The sequence below is a fragment of the Bos indicus genome, chromosome 7 (genome assembly GCF_029378745.1).
Source record: "Bos indicus isolate NIAB-ARS_2022 breed Sahiwal x Tharparkar chromosome 7, NIAB-ARS_B.indTharparkar_mat_pri_1.0, whole genome shotgun sequence".
Classification (NCBI taxonomy): domain Eukaryota; kingdom Metazoa; phylum Chordata; class Mammalia; order Artiodactyla; family Bovidae; genus Bos; species Bos indicus.
In genome coordinates, this window is record NC_091766.1 from 3,293,474 (window position 1) to 3,312,611 (window position 19,138).

At 39.4% G+C, this 19,138-nt stretch overlaps 1 pseudogene; it reads left to right on the plus strand.

Moving 5' to 3' along the window:
* Positions 1 to 1,396: 1,396 nt before the first annotated feature.
* On the plus strand, positions 1,397 to 4,304 carry LOC139184023 (RNA-binding motif, single-stranded-interacting protein 2 pseudogene; annotated as a pseudogene).
* Positions 4,305 to 19,138: the final 14,834 nt, after the last annotated feature.

Sequence of the window (19,138 nt, forward strand, 5' to 3'; positions counted from 1 at the left end):
TCTACAGGGTTACAAAGAGTCAGACATGACTGAGTGACTGAACAACAACAAAAATATTGATGAGCCTTGAAAACATTATGCTGAGTGAAATAAGCAAGATACAAAAGAACAAATACTGTATGATTCCACTCATATGAGATCCCTACAATAGGCAAATTCATAGGGACAGTAAGTAGAACAAGTGGTTACTTAGGGCAAGGGGAGGTAGGAAATAGGGAGTTAGTTTAATGTGGACAGAGCTTCAGTCTGGGAAGATAAAAAGTTCTGGAGATGGATGGTGGTAATGGTTGCACAACACTATGAGTGTATTTAATGCCACTGAACTTTACACTTTAAATGGTTTAAAATGTTAGATTTTAAACTATGTCTATTTCATTATAATTAAATATTTAATCTAATCTTTATGAAGGTAACAAAACTGTATTTCACCAAATGTTTATATGTCTAATATAAAATCTATTTTCTTTCCAAATTAAAATAATTCTATCCCCTTCTACCTTTAGAGCATGGAAAGGTTGTCTGAACTTGAGGAGCGCATGACAGAGGGAAGACAAGAGAGAGAGATCTCAGAACAGCTCTCAGAAGGCCCCTGTGCCTTGTTGCTGTGGGGAGCCAGGCCCCCACAAAAGTGTTGTACATGAGAGCTACATGGAAATACACTCCCTTTTCTAGAATAAGTAGGCATAAAGTATCAAAACCAGTTTCCCCATAGGTACTAACAAGTGTACTGGTGTTGGGCATATTGATGGTGTGCTTGAGGGCAGCTCGAATTCCCCAGGAGAATATCTCTGAGAAGCCAAATGGAGCCCAGAGACCCGTGGAAGTGAATGACCAGCATCCCATTAAAGTAAGAATGTGTCCATGCACATCTGCAAGATGAAAGATGACCAAAGATGAAACATTCCCATGTCAATGCCTTGGCATAACCAAAGTCATCATCCTTCCCAGGACGGGGATAACTCCTGAACTAAATGAGATCTAGTTTTACAAAACAAGAGGTTTGGGCTTGCAAAGCAGCCCAACTGTGAACTCTGGGGAGAGAATACCCATTCTTTTAAAACATAGGTAGAATATCTTTAAACTAAAAGCCTATAATAGGCTACAAGAAATACCTCAACAAGTTCCAAGTTTTTTATATAATACAGGTCATGACCACTGACTATAATGGCTTAAAGCTCAAAATCAGTAATAAAAAGTGGGGCTCCTCCAAAACACCTTCAAAGCTAGGGAAAAAACCCACAACTTCTAAAGGATTCTTGGGTGAAAGAGAAAGTCACCTACCACTCACATCATGGTTAATACTTTCCTCTTAAGATCAGAAAGACAGGGACATCCGTTCTCACCACTCCTATTCAGTGTTGCCCTGGAGTTCCTGGACAGTGTAACAAAAGAGAAAAAGAAATAAAAAAGAGCTTTCTAAAAATAGAAAGTAAGCAGTAAATTCTTTTCTATTTATATGATTTTCTATGTATAAAATTCTCAATAATTTTTCAAAATGCTACTAGGGGCAGAGGGCAGGAAAGCTGAGGCGGGGCAGTTGCAAAGGCCCAGGATATGGCAGCATCAGAATGTTAGAATTCCTAGAGAAGGGGAGAGCAGTACTTCTCTATGATCAGATAAGAGTGAGCCCTGTTCAAGAGGCCTCTTAGTGATCTTTGACATTCTAAGGCCAGAACTAACCTTCAGTACCCCGCCTCACGGGCAGCTTGGAGGCTGAACAAACATAGAAGTCTGCAGCACGTGGTGTTCCTCAGGGACAGCTGAAGTGAACATCCCAACCGTATGAGCTTCAGCTTGGGCATAAATTTCAGGTTAGTCATGTGTGCCATTGTCTCAGCAAATGGCACCACCAAGCAAGAGTACCCCTAACAGCAGCAGTGAGTGAGAGCATTTGTTAATGACCAACAGAGTAAAATCGATCTCTATGTCTGGGGAGCACAGCCAAGAACTAAGGACCAGGACCTAGTCCATGTGAGTCATATGGCAAGATTGTCTCCACTAAGGCCATACTGGGCAAGACCACAAACAAATGCAAAGGCTAAAGCTTTTTGAAGTCCCTCAACAACACAGAAAGCTGTACCAGCACTGAAAGCCAGTGGTGTACAGGCCTAGATGGCAAAGCAACAGGAGCAGGACCCCACAAATTTATACATCTCAAACTTCCCATTGTCGATGGATGAGCAAAAACCGGAGGGAATGCTGAAGCCCTTTGGTCAGTTTATCTCTACTTGAATCATTTGAGACACCAGTGGGACACGCAGAGGGGTTGGGTTTGCAAGGATGGAATCCACAGAGAAGTGTAGAACTTCTTGGCCATCGGTTTTCATGCACCCATCATCACCCACTTTAGTAGAAAATATATTAAGACACCTTCTGGAGTATCAGCCCCATCTGATCCTTTGATGTACAGATTTGCTGATAGGGGTCCAAAAAATGACAGAACCAAGGAAAGTTGCAAAATGAATGGGCCTTGCTAACGAATGGAAACGTGAGTGGTATGGCTTTGACCTTTGACCCCACCACAGCTCCTCATATTGGGTCTTACATCACCCCCAACAGAAGGCTTGCTTAATCTGTACTGTCCCCATATCTTCCATCTCCTGTGTCTTCATATCAGAGAGTAACTCAGACATCTCCTCCACAAGTACCCAACCTATCTTGAAAGCACCACCAGTCACACCTCATGTAATCTTCAGGTTCAGTTCTGACACCAGGAATGGGTCATCCCATTTCTTTCCAGCCCTCCTCCATGATGGGACATTTTACCCAGCAATTGGACTGCCTCTACTTCAGCAGCATGGCCACATATATGCCAACAGCTGTAGTTATACAAGGAACTTACATCTCCCAGTACATCCCTCTGCCTTCTTCTAATTTTTCAATCAAGAGCAGCCAGCAAAATTGAGTGAGAGTAGATGTTCCCTCAGACCATAGGGTCTACTTTTTCCAGTTTAACAAGTAACAGCGGATTTCCCACCCCAACTTTGTTGACTATAAATGAATTCTTGGAGATGTTGAGGCTCCAGATTCCAGAGAACTGACTAGGAATATAGCTCCTTGGTGTGTGGGCCCTACTAAGGATGAACACTTGGCCATCAGTTTTCACAAGCCTCAGCCTGGTTAAAGAAATACTGGAGCAAGTAGATAGCCATAAGGTTTTTCCAGTAGTCATGTATGGATGTGAGAGTTGGAATGTAAAAATAATAATAATAGTAATAATAATAAATAAATGATAAATGGTTAAAAAAAAAAAAAAAAGAAAGCTGAGGGCTAAAGAATCGATGCTTTTGAACTGTGGTGTTAGAGAAGACTCTTGACAGTCCCTTGGACTGCAAGGAGATCCAACCAGTCCATCCTAAAGGAGATCAGTCCTGGGTGTTCATTGGAAGGACTGATGCTAAAGCTGAAACTCCAATACTTTGGCCACCTCATGTGAAGAACTGACTCATTGGAAAAGACCCTGATGCAAGATGGAGGGCAGGAGGAGAAAGGGGTGACAGACGATAACATGGTTGGATGGCATCACTGACTCGATGGACATGAGTCTGAGCAAGCTCTAGGAGTTGGTGATGGACAAAGAAGCCTGGGTGGTTGCAATCCATGGGTCACAAAGAGTCGGACATGACTGAGCGACTGAACTGAACTGAACACCCATTTGAATGCACAGTTCAAAAGAACAGCAAGGAGAGATAAGAAAGCCTTTCTTAGTGATCAGTTCAAAGAAATCAGTTCAGTTCAGTTCAGTCACTCAGTCGTGTCCGACTCTTCGCAACCCCATGAATCACAGCACGCCAGGTCTCCCTGTCCATCACCAACTCCCGAAGTTCACTGAGACTCACGTCCATCAAGTCAGTGATGCCATCCAGCCATCTCATCCTCTGTCGTCCCCTTCTCCTCCTGCCCCCAATTCCTCCCAGCATCAGAGTCTTTTCCAATGAGTCGACTCTTCGCATGAGGTGGCCAGAGTACTGAAGTTTCAGCTTCAGCATCATTCCCTCCAAAGAAATCCCAGGGCTGATCTTCAGAATGGACTGGTTGGATCTCCTTGCAGTCCAAGGGACTTTCAAGAGTCTTCTCCAACACCACAGTTCAAAAGCATCAATTCTTCGGCGCTCAGCCTTCTTCACAGTGCAACTCTCACATCCATACATGACCACTGGAAAAACCATGGCCTTAACTAGATGGACCTTTGTTGGCAAAGTAATGTCTCTGCTTTTGAATATGCTATCTAGGTTGGTCATAACTTTCCTTCCAAGGAGTAAGCGTCTTTTAATTTCATGGCTGCAGTCACCATCTGCAGTGATTTTGGAGCCCAAGAAAATAAAGTTTGACACTGTTTCCACTGTTTCCCCATCTATATCCCATGAAGTGATGGGACCAGATGCCATGATCTTCATTTTCTGAATGTTGAGCTTTAAGCCAACTTTTTCACTCTCCACTTTCACTTTCATCAAGAGGCTTTTTAGTTCCTCTTCACTTTCTGCCATAAGGGTGGTGTCATCTGCATATCTGAGGTTATTGATATTTCTCCCAGCAATCTTGATTCCAGCTTGTGCTTCTTCCAGTCCAGCGTTTCTCATGAGGTACTCTGCATATAAGTTAAATAAGCAGGGTGACAATATACAGCCTTGACGTACTCCTTTTCCTATTTGGACCCAGTCTGTTGTTCTATGTCCAGTTCTAACTGTTGCTCCCTGACCTGCATATAGGTTTCTCAATAGGCAGGTCAGGTGGTCTGGTATGCCCATCTCTTTCAGAATTTTCCATAGTTTGTTGTGATCCACACAGTCAAAGGCTTTGGCATAGTCAATAAAGCAGAAATAGATGTTTTTTCTGGAACTCTCTTGCTTTTTCCATGATCCAGTGGATATTGGCAATTTGATCTCTGGTTCCTCTGCCTTTTCTAAAACCAGCTTGAACATCTGGAAGTTTACAGTTCACATATTGCTGAAGCCTGGCTTGGAGAATTTTGAGCATTACTTTACTAGCATGTGAGAAGAGTGCAATTGTGCAGTAGTTTGAGCATTCTTTGGCATTGCCTTTCTTTGGGATTGGAATGAAAACTGACCTTTTCCAGTCCTGTGGCCACTGCTGATTTTCCAAATTTGCTGGCATATTGAGTGCAGCACTTTCACAGCATCATCTTTCAGGATTTGAAATAGCTTAACTGGAATTCCATCACCCCCACTAGCTTTGTTCATAGTGATGCTTTCTAAGGCCCACTTGACTTTGCATTCCAGGATGTCTGGCTCTAGATGAGTGATCACACCATCGTGATTATTTGGGTCGTGAAGATCTTTTTTGTACAATTCTTCTGTGTATTCTTGCCACATCTTATTAATATCTTCTGCTTCTGTTAAGTCCATACCATTTCTGTCCTTTACTGAGCCCATCTTTGCATAAAATGTCCCCTTGGTATGTCTAATTTTCTTGAAGAGATCTCTAGTCTTTCCCATTCTATTGTTTTCCTCTATTTCTTTGCACTGATCACTGAGGAAGGCTTTCTTATCTCTTCTTGCTATTCTTTGGAACTCTGCATTCAGATGCTTATATCATTTCTTTTCTCCTTTGCTTTTCGCTTCTCTTCTTTTCACAGCTATTTGTAAGGCCTCCCCAGACAGCCATTTTGCTTTTTTGCATTTATTTTCCATGGGGATGGTCTTGATCCCTGTCTCCTGTACAATGTCACGAACTTCATTCCATAGTTCATCAGGCACTCTATCTATCAGATCTAGGCCCTTAAATCTATTTCTCACTTCCACTGTATAATCATAAGGGATTTGATTTAGGTCATACCTGAATGGTCTAGTGGTTTTCCCTACCTTCTTCAATTTAAGTCTGAATTTGTCAATAAGGAGTTCATGATCTGAGCCACAGTCAGCTCCCAGTCTTGTTTTTCTGACTGTGTTGAGCTTTTCCATTTCGGTGTTGACCATCTGGTGATGTCCATGTGTAGAGTCTTCTCATTATATCTTATTATATCTACTAATGCGGGCAGGAATCCCTCAGAAGAAACGGAGTAGCCATCATGGTCAACAAAAGAGTCCAAAATGCAGTACTTGGATGCAATCTCAAAAACGACAGAATGATATCTGTTCGTTTCCAAGGCAAACCATTCAAAGAAATAGAGGAAAACAATAGAATGGGAAAGACTGGAGATCACTTCAAGAAAATTAGAGTTCAGTTCAGTTCAGTTCAGTTCAGTCTCTCAGTCGTGTCCAACTCTTTGCGACCCCATGAATCGCAGCACGCCAGGCCTCCCTGTCCATCACCAACTCCCAGAGTTCACTCAGACTCACGTCCATCAAGTCAGTGATGCCATCCAGCCATCTCATCCTCTGTCATCCTCTTCTCCTCCCGCCCCCAATCCTTCCCAGCATCAGAGTCTTTTCCAATGAGTCAACTCTTCGCATGAGTTGGCCAAAGTACTGGAGTTTCAGCTTTAGCATCATTCCTTCCAAAGAAATCCCAGGGCTGATCTCCTTCAGAATGGACTGGTTGGATCTCCTTGCAGTCCAAGGGACTCTCAAGAGTCTTCTCCAACACCACAGTTCAAAAGCAGAGATACCAAGGGAATATTTTATGCAAAGATGAGCACAATAAAGGACAGAAATGGTATAGACCTAACAGAAGCAGAAGATATTAAGAAGAGGTGGCAAGAATACACAGAAGAACAATACAGAAAAGATCTTCAAGACCCAGATAATCATGATGGTATGATAACTCACCTAGAGCCAGACATCCTGGAATGCAAAGTCAAGTGGGCCTTAGGAAGCATCACTATGAACAAAGCTAGTGGAAGTGATGGAATTTCAGTTGAGCTATTTCAAATCCTAAAAGATGATACTGTGAAAGTGCTGCACTCAATATGCCAGCAAATTTGGAAAATCAGCAGTGGCCACAGGACTGGAAAAGGTCAGTTTTCATTCCAATCCCAAAGAAAGGCAATGCCAAAGAATGCTCAAACTACTGCACAATTGCACTCATTTCACATGCTAGCAAAGTAATGCTCAAAATTCTCCAAGCCAGGCTTCAACAGTATGTGAACTGTAAACTTCCAGATGTTCAAGTTGGATTTAGAAAAGGCAGAGGAACCAGAGATTAAATTGCCAACATACACTGGATCATCGAAAAAGTAAGAGAGTTCCAGAAAAACATCTACTTCTGCTTTACTGATTATATACCAAAGCCTTTGACTGTGTGGATCACAACAAACTGTGGAAAATTCTTCAAGAGATGGGAATACCAGACCACCTTAGCACCTTACCTGCCTCCTGAGAAATCTGTATGCAGGTCAAGAAGCCACAGTTAGAACTGGACATGGAACAACAGACTGGTTCCAAATAGGAAAAGGAGTACATCAAGACTGAATATTGTCACCCTGCTCATTTAACTTATATGCGGGGTACATCATGTGAAATACTGATCTGGATGAAGCACAAGCTGGAATCAAGTTGCTGAGGGAAATATCAATAACCTCAAACAAGCAGATGACATCACCCTTATGGCAGAAAGCAAAGAACTAAAGAGCCTCTTGATGAAAGTCAAAGAGGAGAGTGAAAAAGTTGGCTTAAAACTCAACACTCAGAAAACTAAGATCATGGCATCTGGTCCCATCACTTCATGGCAAATAGATGGGGAAACAGTGACAGGCTGTATTTTGGTGGGCTCCAAAATCACTGCAGATGGTTATTTCAGCCATGAAATTAAAAGACACTTGCTCCTTGGAAGAAAAGCTATGACCAACCTAGACAGCATATTAAAAAATAGAGAGATTACTTTGCTAACAAAGGTCCATCTAATCAAAGCTATGGTTTTTCCAGTAGTTATGTATGGATGTGAGCTGCTGCTGCTAAGTTGCTTCAGTTGTGTCTGACTCCATGCGACCCCATAGAGGGCAGCCCACCACGCTTCCCCATCCCTGGGATTCTCCAGCAAGAACACTGGAGTGGGTTGCCATTTCCTTTTCCAATGCAGGAAAGTGAAAAGTGAGAGTGAAGTTGCTCCATTGTGTCTGACTCTTCGCAACCCCATGGACTGCAGCCTCTTCTGTCCATGGGATTTTCCAGGCAAGAGTACTGGAGTGGGTTGCCACTGCCTTTTCCCATGGATGTGAGAGTTGGACTATAAAGAAAGCTAAATGCTGAAGAAATGATGCTTTGGAACTGTGGTGTTGGAGAAGACTCTTGAGAGTCCCTTGGACTGCAAGGAGATCCAACGAGTCAATCCTAAAGAAATCGGTCCTGAATATCCATCAGAAGGACTGATGCTGAAGCTGAAACTCCAATACTTTGGCCACCTGATGCAAAGAACTGACTCACTGGAAAAGATCCTGATGCTGGGAAGATTGATGGCAGGAGGAGAAGGGGACAACAGAGGAAGAGATGGTTGGATAGCATTTCTGATGCGATGGACATGAATTTGACTAAGCTCCGGGAGTTGGTGATGGACAAGGAAGCCTGGCATGCTGCAGTCACAAAAATTCGGACACAACTGAGCAACTGAACTGAACTGATTGAACTACAACCGTATGCTTGCTCTTCTTTCTTCCCTAAGATTCTTTAAAGGACATCAATTATATGTCCTTATAGGACAAAATTAATGATTATAGCAATGTATTATTGGGTTTGTAACACACATACACACATATGCAGGCTTCCTAACTGGCACTAGTGGTAAAGAATCCACCTGCCAATGCAGGAGACATGAGAGGCTCAAGTTTAATCCCTGGGTCTGGAAGATTCCTCTTGAGGAGGGCAGAGCAACCCGCTTCAGTATTCTTTCCTGGAGAATCCCACAGACAGAGGAACCTGATGGGCCATGGTCCATTGGGTCACAAAGAGTCAGACACAACTGAAGCAAGTTAGGACACACGCAATATGTACAGCAATAATATAACAAAAGGGGGGAGAAAATAGAACTATGAAGGAGTAAAGTTTCTATATATTCTTGATTTAAGTTAATATAAATCTGGAGTCCATTTTGATAAGATTTATACAGGCATATCTCATTTTACTGTGCCTCATTTTATTATGTTTTGCAGGTTTTGCTTTTTTTTTTTAACAAATTGAAGGTTTGTGGCAATCCAGTGCCAATAAAGTCTTATTGGTACCATTTTTCCAACAGTATTTGCTCGTTTTATGTCTCTTGTCACAGTAATTTTTGCAGTATCATAACCCCTTCACCAACAGAATGATTATGAATGGTTAAAACATAATTAAAATGCAGACATTATCAGACTAGATTAAACAAAACAAAGATCCTACTACTTACTGTCCCCAAGTGACACACTTTAAATTCAAAGATACAAACAGTAAAACGATATAAAAAAACATATACCAAGAAAACCATAGAAGAACTAGAGTAGCTATACCAATACCAGACAAAATGCATGTTAAAACAAAAATATTACTAAGATAAAGAAGGACATTCAAAAATTATAAAAGAGGCAATTCATTATGAACATATATCCATTGAAAACAGAGTCCAAAATTCATGCAGTAAGAATTGACAGAATTGAAGAGGAGAAATAGACAATAACAACGGCAAGAAGAATACTTTAATAATCCATTTCAGTAATAGATATAGTTGAAGATAAACAATGACAAACAAGACTGGCACAATACCATAAACCAACTAGACCTAGGATCTATAGAATGCTCCATCCAACAACAGCAGAATACACATTTTTTCTCTAGAACACATGGGATGTGTTCTCTAGAATAGACTACATGTGATGTCAAAAAATAACCTCAATAAATTTAAAGAATTGAAATCATATCACTGATACCCTTTAGCCAAAATGGAATTAAGTCTGAAATGAATAATAGAATAAAATCTCAGAAATTTACAAATATATGAAAAGTAAATAACAAATGGGTGAATTTATAAATATATGGAAAGCAAATAACCAATGGGTCAAAGAAAATATGACAAGGTAAATTAGAAAATACTTTGAGATAAACAAAAACATCAAAAAACATCATAACAGATCAAAACATGATACGTTAAAGCAAGTATTAAAAGTAACTTTATAACTTCAAATGCCTACATGGAATAATTGAAAATTCTCAAATCAACAATGATGTTTAGAAATAGGAAAGAAAAGAAATTAAACCCAAAATAAAAAATAGGAAGTAGTTGATAAAGATTAGAGTGAATCAATAAGATAAAAGAATAGAATACAAAATAAAGAAAATAACCAAAAGTTAGCTCTTTGAAAATATCAATAAAATTGAGAAATCTTTAACTAGACTGACAGTGGAAAAAAAAAAAAAAGAATCTGGAATGATTTACCAAAAAAAAAAAAGGTTTATGAGGGAATACTATGAACAATGGTATGTCAACAAATGAGATAATATAAATGAAATGGACAGGCTCCTGTAAATGCACCGAGAACCCAGACTCAAGCAGAAAGAGAGTCTGATTAGATCTATTAGAAAAGATTGGAGTAGTAAGACTTTCCACAAAGAAAAGCCTAGGACTAGATGACTTCCCAGGTGGCGCTAGTGGTAAAGAACCTGCCTGCCAATGCAGGAGACAAGAGATGCAGGTTTAATCCCTGGGTCAGGAAGATCCCCTGGAGGAAGGCATGGCAACCCACTCCAGTATTCTTGCCTGGAGAACCCCATGGACAGAGGAGCCAGGGGGCTACAGTCCATGGGGTTGCAAAGAATCAGACACTACTGAGGTGACTTAACACAACACAGATGACTTCAATGGTAAATTCCACCAGAAATTTAAAGAATTAGTATTACTCACAAATTCCTCCAAAAATAGAAGAGGAGGGGATACTTCTCAATTCATTCTTTGAGGTATTTCCCTGACACCAAAGACAGACAATATCATCACAAGAAAACTACAGATTATTGTCTCATGAAATATATACATAAAAATTCTCAGTAAAGGGACTTCCCTGGTGGTCCAGTGGTTAAGACTCTCTGCTTCCAATGCGGGGGGCTTGGGTTCAATCCCTGTTCGGGGAACTAAGATCCCCATGCCACTATGTAGAAAAATATACATATATATATATACACACACACACTATACACATTCTCAGTAAAATACTATTAAACTGAATCTAGCTACAAAAGAAAAGAATTATACTCCATGACCAAGTAGGATGTATGCCAGAAATGCAAGGTCAAATTAATACTCCAAAATCAATTAATTTTATAAATCATATTAATAGATTAAGAACAAAGTCTACATTAGAATCTCAATAGATACAGAAAGCCATTTGAAAAAATTCAATACCTTTTCATAATAAAACTGTAGACTATAAGTCTACAAACTAGTAGACTATAGAAGACTTCCTATAGGAGCCTCAGTTCAGTTCAGTTCAGTCGCTCAGTTGTGTCCGACTCTTTGCAACCCAATGAATTGCAGCACACCAGGCCTCCCTGTCCATCACCAACTCTCAGAGTTCACCCAAACTCATGTCCATCAAGTCAGTGATGCCATCCAGCCATCTCATCCTCTGTCGTCCCTTCCTCCTCCTGCCCCCAATCCCTCCCAGCATCAGAGTCTTTCCCAACGAGTCAACTCTTCGCATGAGGTGGCCAAAGTATTGGAGTTTCAGCTTTAGTATCAGTCCTTCCAAAGAACACCCAAGACTGATCTCCTTCAGAATGGACTGGTTGGATCTCCTTGCAGTCCAAGGGACTCTCAAGAGTCTTCTCCAACACCACAGTTCAAAAGCATCAATTCTTCGGCACTCAGCTTTCTTCACAGTCCAACTTTCATAGCCATACATGACCACTGGAAAAACCATAGCCTTGACTAGATGGACCTTTGTTGGCAAAGTAACGTCTCTGCTTTTGAATATGCTGTCTAGGTTGGTCATAACTTTCCTTCCAAGGAGTAAGCATCTTTTAATTTCATGGCTGCAATCACCATCTGCAGTGATTTTGGAGCCCCAAAATATAAAATCTGACACTGTTTCCACTGTTTCCCCTCTATTTCCCATGAAGTGATGGGACCGGATGCCATGATGTTAGTTTTCTGAATGTTGAGCTTTAAGCCTACTAGAATATAAAAGATTTCCTCAATGTGATCAAGACTGTCTTCAAAACCCCCACGGTGAACATCCTACTTAATGGTGAATGGCTTACTGGATGCTTTCTCCATAAGATGAGGAACAAGACAAAGATGTCTGCTCTCGCCACTTCTTTTTTTTCTTTTTCCAATTTATTTTAATTGGAGGATAATTACTTTACAATATTGTGATGGTTTTGCCATGCATCAAATATGAATCGGCCATAGGTGTACATGTGTCCCCTCCATCCTGAACCCCCCTCCCCTCTCCCTCCCCACTTCATCCATCTGGGTTGTTCCAAAGTGCCAGCTTTGGGTGCCCTGCTCCATGCATCGAACTTGCACTGGTCACATATTTTATATACGGTAATGTATATGTTTAAATGCTATTCTCTCAATTCATTCCATCCATGCCTTCTCCCACTGAGTCCAAAAGTCTGTTCTTTATATCTGTGTCTCTTTGCTGCCCTGCATGTAGGATTGTCAGTATTGTCACTTGTATTCAGCATTTTGCTGGATGCTCCAGCCAAGAAAATTAGGCAAGAAAAGAAATAAAAGGTATCCAGACTGGAAAATTTGAAGTACTGAACAACTGAAGTGAAATTAATAAGATGATTCCATTTACAATAGCATCAAAAGAATAAAACACTTAAATAGAAGTGGAAGCTTTGTACACTGAAAACCATAAAGCCTTCTAGAAAGAGTTTAAAGAATATCAAAATAAATGTTTTAAATAAACATTCAATGTTCATGGACCAGAAGACTTAATACTGTTAAGATGACAATAGTCTCCATATTGATCTATAGAATCAATGAAATTTCTATCAAAATTCTAGCTGCTTGTTTTTTCATAATTCAAAATGAATGATGATGATAATGCTGATCCTAAAATCTGTCTAAAACTTTAAGGATTCAGAACTGAAAAAATAATTTTTTCAAAAACCCAAGGTTGGAGGACTCATACTTCTTGATTTGATTTTAAAACTACAAAATTATACAAAGACAGTGTGGTGCTGGCATAAAGATACCAAACACAAAAATTAGCTCAAAATGATTATAAAAACCTAACTATAAAAGCTAAAAGCCTAAAACTTTTAGATGAAAACATAATATTAAATCTTCATGATTTGGGATTTGTCAATGTTTTCTTAAATGTGATATAAATCATACCTCATTATGGTATATAATCCTTTTTACATATTTTTCTATATTAAATGCTCCTTGGATTGTGGCATAATTTCAATTAGCTTTTAGAGTACTGAAAAAGTTGACTTTGACAACGTTTGATACTGCTTTATGGAGAAGAGGACTTTTGGGGAGGTGTGAGCCTCAGTTCAGTTCAGTTGTTCAGTCGTGTCGACTCTTTGCAACCCCATGGACTGCAGCACGACAGGCCTCTCTGTCCATCACAAACTCCCGGAGTTTACTCAAACTCACATCCATTGAGTCAGTGATACCATCCAACCATCTCATCCTCTGTCATCCCTTTCTCTTCCCACCTTCAATCTTACCCAGCATCAGGGTCTTTGCCAATGAGTCAGTTCTTCGCATCAGGTGGCCAAAGAATTGGAGTTACAGCTTCAACATCAGTCCTTCCAATGAATATTCAGGACTGATTTCCTTTAGAATGGACTGCTTTGATCTCCTTGCAGTCCAGGGGACTCTCAAGAGTCTTCTCCAACACCACAGTTCCAAAGCATCAATTCTTCAGCGCTCAGCTTTCTTTATGGTCTAACTCTCACATCCATACATGACTACTGGAAAAACCATAGCCTCTGTCTTGAAAAACCATAGACGGACTTTATTGGCAAAGTAATGTCTCTGCTTTTGAATATGCTGTCTAGGTAGGTCATAACTTTTCTTCCAAAGAGCAAGCGGCTTTTAATTTCATGGCGGCAATTACTATCTGCAGTGATTTAGGAGCCCCCCAAAATAAAGTCTTTCACTGTTTCCACTGTTTCCCCATCTATTTGCCATGAAGTGATGGGACCAGATGCCATAATCTTAGTTTTCTGAATGTTGAGTTTTAAGCCAACATTTTCACTCTCCTCTTTCACTTTCATCAACAGGCTCTTTAGTTCTTCTCTTTCTGCAATAAGGGTGGTGTCATCTGCATATCTGAGGTTATTGATATTTCTCCCGGCAATCTTGATTCCAGCTTGTGCTTCTTCAAGCCCAGCACTTCTCATGACATATTCTGCATATAAGTTAAATAAGCAGGGTGACAATATACAGCCTTGATGTTCTCCTTTCACGATTTGGAACCAGTCTGTTGTTCCATGTCCAGTTCTAACTGTTGCTCCTGACCTGCATACAGGTTTCTCAAGAGGCAGGTCAGGTGGTCTGGTATTCCTGTATCTTGAAGAATTTTCCACAGTTTGTTGTGATCCACACAGTCAAAGGCTTTGGCATAGTCAATAAAGCAGAAATAGATGTTTTTCTGGAATTCTCTTGCTTTTTTGATAATCCAGCGGATGTTGGCAATTTGATCCCTGGTTCCTCTGCCTTTTCTAAATTGAGCTTGAACATCTGGAAGTTCACAGTTCACATACTGTTGAAGCCTGGCTTGGAGAACTTTGAGCATTACTTTGCTAGCATGTGAAATGAGTGCAATTGTGCAGTAGTTTGAGCATTCTTTGGCATTGCCTTTCTTTGGGTTTGGAATGAAAACTGACCTTTTCCAGTCCTGTGGCCACTGCTGTTTTCCAAATTTGCTGGCATATTGAGTGCAGCACTTTCACAGTATCATCTTTTAGGATTTGAAATAGCTCAGCTGGAATTCCATCACTTCCACTAGTTTTGTTCCTAGTGATGCTTCCTAAGGCCCACTTGACTTTGCATTCCAGGATGTCTGGCTCTAGGTGAGCAATCATACCATCGTGATTAGCTGGGTTGTGAAGATCTTTTTTCTACAGTTCTTCTGTGTATTCTTACCACCTCTTCTTAATATCTTCTGCTTCTGTTAGGTTCATACCATTTCTGTCCTTTATTGTGCTCACCTTTGTGTGAAATATTCCCTTGGTATCTCTAATTTTCTTGAAGTGATCTCTAGTCTTTCCTATTCTATTGTTTTCCTCTATTTCTTTGCACTGATCACTAAGGAAGGCTTTCTTATCTCTTCTTGCTATTCTTTGGAACTCTGAATTCAGATGCTTATATCTTTCCTTTTTTCCTTTGCTTTTCGCTTCTCTTCTTTTCACAGCTATTTGTAAGGCCTCTCCAGACAGCCATTTTGCTTTTTTGCATTTCTTTCCATGGGGATGGTCTGTCTCCTGTACAATGTCACAAACCTCAGTCCATAGTTCATCAGGCACTCTATCTATCAGATCTAGGCCCTTAAATCTATTTCTCACTTCCACTGTATAATCATAAGGGATTTGATTTAGGTCATATCTGAATAGCCTAGTGGTTTTCCCTACTTCCTTCAATTTAAGTCTGAATTTGGAATAAGGAGTTCATGATCTGAGCCACAATCAGCTCCTGATCTTGTTTTTGCTGACTGTATAGAGCTTCTCTATATTTGGCTGCAAAGAATATAATCAATCTGATTTCAGTATTGACCATCTGGTGATGTCCATGTGTAGAGTCTTTCCTGTGTTGTTGGAAGAGGGTGTTTGCTATGACCAGTGCATTCTCTTGGCAAAACTCTATTAGCCTTTGCCCTGCATCCTTCTGTACTCCAAGGCCAAATTTGCCCATTACTCTAGGTGTTTTTGGACAGCCTGCTTTTGCATTCCAGTCCCGTATAATGAAGAGGACATCTTTTGGGGTGTTAGTTCTAGAAGGTCTTGTAGGTCTTCATAGAACCATTCAACTTCAGCTTCTTCAGCATTACTGGTTGGGGCACAGACTTGGATTACCGTGATATTGAAGTCTAAACAGACAGTATTAGAGCTCCTTAGTCGTAACAAAGCAGTTCTGTATCCTGATTATTGTTGTGAATCTATTAATGACATCCAATTGCAAAGAACTAGACACATCCACATGTGAACCACACTCACACGAATGTAGGGTTTTAAAAAGGTCAAGATTGAGTAAAGTCTGTAGTCTAGTTCTCTGTATTGTATCAATATCAATTTTCTGGTTTTGATATTAGACTAGTAAAAAATGTCAGTCTTTGATGAAAGGTACCTGAGTCACTCTAATTGCACAATAAAATTAATTGCACTATAAAAAGTAAGAGGATGGGAAGTGGGAGGGAGGTTCAAGAAGGAGGGGACATATGTACACTTGTGACTAATTCATGTTGATGTATGGCGGAAATCAAACCAATATGGTAAAGCAATTATCCTTCAATTAAAAATTAATTTTAAAAATAAGTAAAAAAAACTAATACAATTATGTAAAGTTTAAAAATAAAATAAAATTTAAAAAAAAATAAGTAAAAGAAAAAAATGTCTTTCCTAAAGAAGCACTTTTAAAATGCTTATAAAGATATCAATTATGTCTAACTGGTCCACTGTATCATTTAAAGTTTGTGTTTCCTTGCTAATTTCTATTCAGTTGATCTATCCACAAGTGTGAGTGCCACAGCAATCAGAGAAGAAAAAGAAATAAGAGGAATCCAGATTGGAAAAGAAGAAGTAAAACTCTCACTGTTTGCAGATGACATGATCCTCTACATAGAAAACCCTAAAGACTCCACCAGAAAATGACTAGAGGTAATTAATGAATATAGTAAAGTTGCAGGATATAAAATTAACACACAGAAATCCCTTGCATTCGTATACACTAACAATGAGAAAATGGAAAGAGAAATTAAGGAAACAATTCCTTCACCATTGCAATGAAAAGAATAAAATACTCAGGAATAAATCTACCTAGAGAAACAAAAGACTTATACATAGAAAACTATAAAACACTGATGAAATAAATCAAAGAGGACACAAATAGATGGGAAAATATACCATGTTCATGCATCAGAAGAATCAATATAGTGAAAATGAATATACTACCCAAAGCAATCTATAGATTCAGTGCAATCCCTATCAAGATACCAATGGTATTTTTCACAGAACTAGAACAAATAATTTCACAATTTTTATGGAAATACAAAAAACCTCGAATAGCCAAAGCAATCTTGAGAAAGAAGAATGGAACTGGAGGAATCAACCTGCCTGACTTCAGACTATACTACAAAGCTACAGTCATCAAGACAGTATGGTACTGGCACAAAGACAGAAATATAGATCAATGGAACAAAACAGAAAGCCCAGAGATAGATCCACACACCTATGGACACCTTATCTTTGACAAAGGAGGCAAGAATATACAATGGAGAAAAGACAATCTCTTTAACAAGTGGTGCTGGGAAAACTGGTCAACCACTTGTAAAAGAATGAAACTAGAACACTTTCTAACACCATACACAAAAATAAACTCAAAATGGATTAAAGATATAAACGTAAGACCAGAAATTATAAAACTCCTAGAGGAAAACATAGGCAAAACACTCTCTGACATAAATCATAGCAGGATCCTCTATGACCCACCTCCCAGAGTAATGGAAATAAAAGCAAAAATAAATGGGACCTAATTAAAATTAAAAGCTTTTGCACAATGAAGGAAACTATAAGCAAGGTGAAAAGACAGCCTTCAGAATGGGAGAAAATAATAGCAAATGAAGCAACTGACAAAGAATTAATCTCAAAAATATACAAGCAGCTTCTGCAGCTCAATTCCAGAAACATAAATGACCCAATCAAAAACTGGGCCAAAGAACTAAACAGACATTTCTCCAAAGAAGACATATAGATGGCTAACAAACACATGAAAAGATGCTCAACATCACTCATTATCAGAGAAATGCAAATCAAAACCACAATGAGGTAACATCTCACGATGGTCAGAATGGCTGCTGTCCAAAAGTCTACAAACAATAAATGCTGGAGAGGGTGCAGATAAAAGGGAGCACTCTTACACTGCTGGTGGGAATGCAAACTAGTACAGCCACTATGGAGAACAGTGTGGAGATTCCTTAAAAAACTGGAAATAGAACTGCCTTATGACCCAGCAATCCCACTGCTGGGCATACACACCGAGGAAACCAGAATTGAAAGAGACACGTGTACCCCAATGTTCATCACAGCACTGTTTATAATAGCCAAGACATGGAAGCAACCTAGATGTCCATCAGCAGATGAATAGATAAGAAAGCTGTGGTACATATAGACAATGGAATATTACTCAGCCATTAAAAAGAATGCATTTGAATCAGTTCTAATGAGGTGGATGAAACTGAAGCCTATTATACAGGGTGAAGTAAGTCAGAAAGAAAAACACCAATACAGTATACTAACGCATATATATGGAATTTAGAAAGATGGTAACGATGACCCTATATGCGAGACAGCAAAAGAGACACAGATGTAAAGAACAGTCTTTTGGACTCTGTGGGAGAAGGCGAGGGTGGGATGATTTGAGAGAGTAGCCTTGAAATGTGTATATTATCATATGTGAATTGGATTGCCAGTCCAGGGTCGATGCATGAGACAGGATGCTCAGGGCTGGTGCACTGGGATAACGCTGGGGGATAGGATAGGGAGGGAGGTGGGAGGGGGTTCAGGGTGGGGAACACATGTGCATCTGTGGCTGATTCATGCCAATGTTTGGCAAAAACCACTACAATATTGTAAAGTAATTAGCCTCCAATTAAAATAAATAAATTAATTTTTAAAAACCTAAAAAAAAATTAAAATGCCTATATTATCAGAAAATAAGAAAGCAAAAAAGTAAGCAAAAAGGTTAAAGGTCATAAAGTGGCATAAGTTAAAGCTCATACTATTCATGGGATTAAAAAAATATTATTAGGAATGCAGTGCCAGTAATAACAGATATCATGAAATGTTGGGGTATAAAGAATGTTGAGCCATTAGAAATGGCAAATGTTTTTAGCTTTCCCTGCTCTTTAATGTTTAATGTCCAATTGCATGCTTTTCCATAGTTTATTGATTGATATACATTTATTTTAATATATCACCACTACAAATAATGTTTTAGCGGATTTTCTTATCATGTTTCTTATTATAGTAAAATATATATAATTGTTTAATCATTTTTAACAATTTAAAAGGAAATGCCACAATTAAGTGGCATTAAGTAC